This window comes from Protomyctophum parallelum (genome assembly GCF_964188405.1).
Source record: "Protomyctophum parallelum genome assembly, chromosome: 6".
In the NCBI taxonomy this organism is placed as follows: Eukaryota; Metazoa; Chordata; class Actinopteri; order Myctophiformes; family Myctophidae; genus Protomyctophum; species Protomyctophum parallelum.
Genome location: NC_139701.1, coordinates 22,526,670 through 22,533,911, shown reverse-complemented (window position 1 = coordinate 22,533,911; position 7,242 = coordinate 22,526,670).

The following is a 7,242-nucleotide window of genomic DNA, read 5'->3' as shown; positions in this document are numbered from 1 at the left end:
AAACTGCTTCCCCCACAGGTTTAAACCTTCAAGTGTCTTGTTCAGGGACACTTCAACACATAGGCAGGGGGAACACGAATCGGGGACCTTCTGTTTCCCATTCATGGCTTCAACCCTAACCCAGACCTGGTTAAGGATCACATTCTCCTCTCAGCACAGGCCGTGTAGGTCAAGGAGACGAAGGAGTTACCCATGTATACAGTTTGAATTTGCAACATTGAGGATGACCACTGACAGTGGAGACGGTGCATTGTGAGCATTAAGTATGCAGACTAAGGAAAGGGTTGTTCTTGTGTAAAAATGGCCTGCATGGCACTTTGTGTTATTGAGCTTGCAGTTCAGATATAATCTTTGGCTTGGCCTAACTGACAAAGACAATTTTTACCTAGGAGGGGGAAATGGCCATGGCTGGATATTCAGGGCCTTGGTGGCGATGTGCCACATATATGCATCAGTAGAAGTGGCTGTGGCTCTGCCTCATTGACTTCTCTCGTGACTGTGCTGTCTCATCATCACTGATCATTTTATCCTTCTTCTTCCACCCATTCTGCAGTCTGCTTGCATGCTCTCAAAAAAGTGTTCTGGAGCCTGGGAATCTGAGAGCATGAACTGGTATAGCTGTGCAGGTGTGTGTGCCTGTGGTTCACTGTCTGGTGTATAAATGTTGTGTAAATGGTGCATTTATGTAGTGCTTTTATCCAAAGCACTTTACATAGATTATGCATTAGAGCAGGTACATTCAACTATCCATACACCTTTACATACCTGTAGTGTAGATTGTGCATTTCATTCACCTGGAGGTCTGTGGGGTTGTGGTGGGTCTGACTGCATTTTGTACACGACAGTAGCAGCAGCAACCTCTCTGTTGTTGATAAATCTGAAATTCAGACACTGGTCTCTGTGCTGTTCTTGTATTAAATCTAAATTCTCAACATCTTCTCAACATCTCTCTCTCTCTCTCTCTCTCTCTCTCTCTCTCTCTCTCTCTCTCTCTCTCTCTCTCTCTCTCTCTCTCTCTCTCTCTCTCTCTCTCCCCCCACCACAAACCGTTCAGTATATTGTCATTACACTGAATTGGTTCTTAGCCTGGTCATTGTCATTGTGTAAAATGTGCCTTATTGATGGACATGAACATAATTAAATGATTTCATTTACTTACAAGCTTCCGCTTCCATAGCCAAGCTCAACACAAAGTTCATGGATCTACCTTCAATATCTCCTCTGGGTTGATTTTGTTTTTGTTTTATTTATATTGTTATTTTTATTTATTTATCCGAGTTGATGTTGTCAAGTGGTGTTGTGTACAATACAGATTACAGAGTAATGAGAGCTGTGTAGTTTACCTTTCTGGGGTTGGGGGGTGGGGGGGGGTGTTTTAGCTGTTTTTTGTCTTTGGTATGACCCGGGTGGGGATTGAACGACCTCCCAGTCTCAGGGCGGACACTCTAACCACAAGGCCACTGCGCTGGTATAAACTATTAAAGGAGAACAATTAAAGAAATTATACAGAATATCAGGTCTTTTGTTAACTACTTTGAAAGCCGAGATTTGGAAAGGACTGAATGAATGAATCAGAGCAGGATTGACTGGCCTGTAGGTCTACTTACTAACTTACTAGAGTAGTAGAGCTCATAGATCTGCTATTTTTGGTGCGCCACACCTTCGTACAAAAGGAACTAGGCTGCTCTGTGTTCTTGTGTGACAGTTATATAGAGATACAGTACATTGATGTGTTGTGCAGCTTCTTCTGGTTTCACAACCATTTGTGCGATCGATAGCTAACATTGTACTAGATTGATAGTCATTGTGTATATATTGATGTACTATTGTCATTCGTTAAACTGCAGAACATTTACTCACCATTCTTTGCAGATCCTGACAACAGAATGAAGAGTTAGGGCCTGGATCGCTGGCTTAGTGAGCCTGTTGTGGGTATGAGTCCCGTTCCCGATTACCTTTGCTGTGGCGTCTCTCTCCTAAAAAATAAAATAAAAAAATAAATAAAAAAAGAATGAAGAGTTGGGGTTATAAAGTATAGGCACAAAAATCTTACCATACATGTGTGTATTTGAAGTACTAGTTGTTACTAATTTATGTGTACATTTCATTCTGTGTATATTTCATGTACTAGTTGTCAGTATTAGTTCACGGAACGTGTGTACTTTTATAACACCTAAAATTAAATCAAGGCAACTAAAAACAGATTAGCCATGCTGGAGACAGTGTGGCCACAAGGAGGCGGGCCATGCTCATAATTATATTCTGAACAAGTACACCCCCTGGACATGATGCTAGTATGTAGCAGGGGGTGTACAGCAGACACCCTAAGATCATTAATTACTTTTACAAGTGCTGTTTCTGTGCTGTGACCTTTCCTAAAGCCAGAGTGGAATTTGTTATGCACCTTATTGTTCTGTAGAAACACATCCAATTGATGAAAGATACATTTTTCTACTACCTGTGAGTGGGGAGTGTTGGCTGATGAATGAATATCAACATCCTAATACATCCTGATACTGGGGGGTCAAATTATGAAAAACACTTTGTTTGAAATAGACACACATGCTTTCCAAGGTGTGGGCTGGGAGGAGGAGTAGGACTAAGGCCCTATACGTACGTCCTCTCTGGGGGGGGGGGGGGGGTACTACCTGTGAGTGGGGAGTGTTGGCTGATTTTTCTGCCCAGAAAGGGCAGATTAGAAATAGATAGATAGTTACCCAACACAGAGGGATCAAGATTGTGTTTCTTGAGTAAGGGCCTAACTACAGCCGTCTTCAGTGTGTCTGGAAAGACGCCTGATTGTAGAGAGCTGTTTACAATTTTTAGGATATCTCCAATCACACTGCCTAAAACCAAAGTTGGTGGGAATTGTATCAAATGAACAGGATGATGTCATCTGTGATCTGGTTTTACGGAGTTCGTCTTCATCAATTGCATAGAATGACAATAGGCTCCCCCTGGAGAGATCTACCCTGGCACCATTAGCTGCTGTTTGATATTATTCATAATATCAGCTCTAATGTTACAAATTTTGTTATGAAAAAAGCATGCAAACTCATACACTTAGCTTTAGAAGCCGGGAACGATTGCTTGTAGGACGGGGGGGGGGGGGGGGGGGGTTAACAAAGCCTTGCCAGAAGCAAGGCTTTGTTATAGGCGACTGTTGACTTTTTAAGAATCTCTAGGTGGATAGTGAGTTTGGTTTTTCTCCAAGCTCACTTAAAAGTCGTTCAATGGTAGAGAATAGGACTCTGGCATTTTTCTTGTTCTCATTAATAATGCCAGAGAAATATGCCTGCCTTGCCAAAAGCAAGGCTTTGTTATAGGCGACTGTTGACTTTTTAAGAATCTAGGTGGATAGTGAGTTTGGTTTTTCAGCTCTACGACATTCTTGCTTCAGTGAACATGTATGCTCATTTATCCAGGGTGTTACTCTGGTGTTCTGTTTCTTTTTAGTTTTCATACAGACTCTAGTTTAAGATTAAATCATTTTATGATGATTTCCTAGAAGTATATACTGTATTTGTACGTCTCTAAATGTTCTTATGAATTGAAAATGGTGGAACATATTGTAAACAATTGTAATGCTTTATGGTGTCGTCCCACAGTTAACAGTTTTTGTATGGAGTTGTGCTTGAAATGTACTGTAATTCTGCAAACTGTTAATAAATACTTCAATCAAGCAATGTTGTCAGATAATATATAATATATAAGAATATTATTAAGATATGGGCCTTGTAAAAATATGATAAATGGTAAATGGTGCATTTATATAGCGCCTTTATCCAAGGCGCTTTACAGAGATTGTGCATTACATTCACCCATTCACACACATACACCGATGGCAGCGGAAATCATGCAAGGCACCAACTAGCACATCGGGGTTCAGTGTCTTGCTCAAGGACACTTCGACAGTAACTCTGGGGGAGCCCGGGTTCGAACTGGCAACCTTGCGGTTGCCATGCAGGCACTCTACCCCTGAGCCACCGCCGCCCAGCAGTCCATGGTCGTGCTCTGTGAGGAGGCTGGGTCCACGGTCACACTCGACAGTCAAAGGCCCTTAAAACAAGGCTCCAGACTTCCCAAAACAAACTGGTCAGTGGTCAGGCTACTACTTGGCCTCACTCCCCGAACCCACCTAACCCCTGCCCCCTTTACAGGCTGGAATGGCTTAGGGTTGACGACAGAGTACAGTACAGCATATTGCAATCCAATGGGTCTGGTCCACAAGATTCGCTACACCACCAAGATATACCCATGTACCTGTCTAAATACTTCCTTAATGTCAACAAGTTCACACTCACAACACCAGAGGGAGTTCAACAAACCATGTTCAACCCAGATTCGGCACAAACAAGGGACTAAATTCTATTCGCTCCTATGCCACCAAAATGTGGAACCATAACAACAGCCATTAAGACTGCGAATCCAGCCCAGGCGGTGGCGTAACCGTCTGGGCAGTGGGCACCCGACTGGTAATCCAGTCACAGTGTGCCGCGGGTTTGACTCCCGAGCCCGACACGGCCTTTACTGCATGTCTTCCCCCATCTCTCACCCGCCTACTGTCTGTCCCTTCAAAAACCCCAATAAAAGGCGTAAGCCGCAAAAAATATCTTAAAAAAAACAACAACAAAAAAATGCGAATCCCTTTACTCCTTCAAAACCGCTCTCAAAGGGCACCTACGGCTGCAATTCGAAACTGGACCCCGTAAAATCTGAATCCCCTTAGGTACTGTATGTTGCTTTCCCTTTTTACCTCCTTACATGATTTCCTGTTTTTTATATAGAAGTGTATATTTGTTCATCTCTAAATGTTCTGATGAATTGAAAACAAGTGTAATGCTTTATCAGTGTCGTCCACAGTAACAGTCTTTGTATTGAGTTGTGCTTTCATGTGAAATGTACACATTCTGCAAACTGTTAATAAATAAATACTTCAATCAATCAATCAGTCTTACAACAACAGATATTTTATCTGTAGCCTACAGTTCATAGGCTGCAGGGGCAAATCATTTTTACATGAAAATCAGGAGAGGGCGCTGTTTAACAACCCAACATAAATCTCGTAATTTACATTAGGCCTCTTGATCACGGCTCCGTCTTTTGAGCTAATTTAGAACTTCCTGTCTGAGAGCTAGCTAATTTAAGACATCCGGTTGCCTTCAGAATAAAATAAGGTTATTTAATTAATAATTATTACATTACATTATTAGTATTATTATTACATTACAGTTATTGTAAAGACACACATTATGTTTCTGTGTAAAAATAAGTAATTAAATAACATCAAAAAGTTATCTAAATGGATAAATGCTATTCACTGGAGTGAATATTCTATTATATTCTAAAAACGACTTATAAATCCTAAAGCCTTGTTTATACTTCACTGTGCAACGGTCCTATGCTGGACAATAGCAGATATGCAAACTCACAGCACATCTCATTCAAGACACTGAACTTGCAGATCTGCCATTTTTGAACACACTATAAAGTTAACCATTTATCATGCTGCTCTACGTGGCACTGCATTCTGTGACATTAAACCAAATGGCATTTTCCACTCTATGACACTACTGTTCTACATTTTTGTCTAATAAAATAGGCTATTAATTTAATCAATCAAACTGCATTAACTAACAGAGATACTACTAACCAAGCTATCCATGTCAACATGCTCTATAGGAGTCTCAATAAGTAACGTTTAATGTTTAGTAATGTTTAATGTAGCAGAAGAGGCCATTCATTGAACAGAGTTTTGCACAATTTTAACATCCCAGATCGATTGAAATATGAATCTACTGTGCTGTGCTACACCATGATATATTAAGAGTACAATAACATTCAATTGTGAATAAAAACCTATTAACCACAGTGTAATGCTAAAGGTTTCATCACAGGGCTGTCTGCTTCATGTAATATCATTAAAAGTGTTGTTGGTGACAGTTATATGAGTTGGAAGCATTAAGACCCATTTTAACCCTCAATGGCTTCCTTTCTGACAAATAACGTTATTGTAAAAAAAAAAAAGATTCACGCGTTCATATGTAGCTATTTTGCATTAGAAGCGGATGGGACCAAGGGACCCGGATGTAACGTAAGAGGACTACAATAGATTCGCGGTTAAATCTCGCGGGCGTGGCCTCACACCGGAAAGAAGTGCCGCCGCCCTCAAATACGGAAGAGACGCGTGGAGGTAGGTTTGGTCAGTGTTTGTTTGGAACGTGCCACGTCACCATCGCGGGTCCGTCTTCGGAGCAAGTAAGTGATTAAATGTTATTTAATACTTAACGCTGTTGTTGTTTGTGTGTTCAAACGTGTATCACTTGAAGTTACTTGTTATGATGTTTATATATGATGTTTGTACGAAACTGTAAAACAGTGTTTCAGTAGCCGAATGGTTAGTGTCGAAGGTTTATAAACAACTATGCCCGGCCTCAATGTTTACTAACCGTCGACAGTACCCACTCGACTACCGAAACACGGCTTTAAAGAGTAGTATTTACATATCTAAACACAACAAGTAACTTCAAAAGTGATAACATGTTTGAGCCACGGACCACCATTTCACATTAATAGACTCTCACAATGGTGGTCAGTGGCTCAAATGGGTCTGAGAGACTAGATGGCCTCAAATGGTGGTCCGTGGCTCAAACGCTGAATAAATAATCGACTAGAGGTGAAAATAGTATTGTTTGGTAGGTAAAAGGACAAACATTCTGTGAAAATTGGCACGAAGCAACAAACATTCTTTGAAATTGGTGGGAAACGATCCCGGGCACTCATGTTAACAAAGCTCAGTCACTAACCACTATGCTACAATCAGCATTATATAATCAAAGGATCAAAAGTAGCAATCTTCTACATTCTCTAATTGTGTAGTTTTTTTGGGAAATTAAGCAGATGCTTAACAACAATTGAACTATTGAGAGTGTAAAGATCTACTATTGGGGTCAATTTGGTTACCTAAATTAAATTGCTCTGTATTGTGACAGTAATCATTGCTATAGTGTGTGTTCAGTAACAGTGTTAAATAGCTCTATAGTGTGACAGTAATCATTGCTATAGTGTGTGTTCAGTAACAGTGTTAAATAGCTCTATTTTGTGACAGTAATCATTGCTATAGTGTGTGTGTTCAGTAACAGTGTTAAATAGCTCTATATTGTGACAGTAATCATTGCTATAGTGTGTGTGTTCAGTAACAGTGTTAAATAGCTCTATATTGTGACAGTAATCATTGCTATA